This window comes from Seriola lalandi, unplaced genomic scaffold (genome assembly GCF_002814215.2).
Source record: "Seriola lalandi dorsalis isolate HSWRI2012SDOR001 ecotype SW California unplaced genomic scaffold, Sedor1 jcf7180002054687, whole genome shotgun sequence".
NCBI lineage: Eukaryota > Metazoa > Chordata > Actinopteri > Carangiformes > Carangidae > Seriola > Seriola lalandi.
Genome location: NW_019525240.1, coordinates 36349 through 37046, shown reverse-complemented (window position 1 = coordinate 37046; position 698 = coordinate 36349). Strand labels below are relative to the sequence as shown.

Genomic DNA, 698 nt, shown 5'->3' with positions numbered 1-698 from the left:
GCTTATGTGAAAATAAACACAAGGAAAACAGTAAACGGATGTCCGAGCTTGAGTGTGACACTGTTTCACCAGATCAAAAACCCTATACGGTGGGAGTTATTAGATTAACGTAGCTAGTTTAATAAAACCGTACAACGGTAATACAAACACGGTTTCAATGTAGTTTAGCTAACTTGCTATATCAGTTGTAAAGTCACTGCAAATGTTTAATTTGTCAGAATTGATATTGCATTTGCAATGTTAGCCACGGTTAAGCAGGTTATTTGACAAAGAAAAACACAGAATTAATTTGTTAGCTATCTTAAAATAAGCTAATCTCTCCCGGTGGCTAGCTTTACCGAAGCTACTTCAGAGCTTCCGACTCCCGCCCGAAGTTACGTTGCTAGTGGCTAACTGTGCACTAATTGTATGTTTGTGTTGTATGTAGTTGTGGAAGGTCTAAAGCTGTTCAACAATGCTGTTCAAAGTACAGTACAAAGGAAAGAAGAAGTACGTCAAACTAAATGGAGCCTCACACTCGGAATTTCTCAAGGAGGGTAAGTTAATGTGTCTGCTTCTTGTAGCCTAAATGATAGGTATATTGTGTCCTTGGGCAATGGACGTTTTCCCACTTTGTCTCGTGTCTGTGGCGGTAGTAAGATGAACAATAATGCGCCCCAAACTTCATTTAATATTTTTCTCTGTATTCAAAGCTAAAA

At 38.5% G+C, this 698-nt stretch overlaps 1 long non-coding RNA gene across 2 annotated transcripts in view; it reads left to right on the top strand.

Annotated features, from left to right (window-relative positions):
* The window catches only part of LOC111667260 (uncharacterized), a 39602-nt gene that overhangs the window by 32099 nt on the left and 6805 nt on the right, over nt 1-698 (top strand). The window lies entirely within an intron of this gene.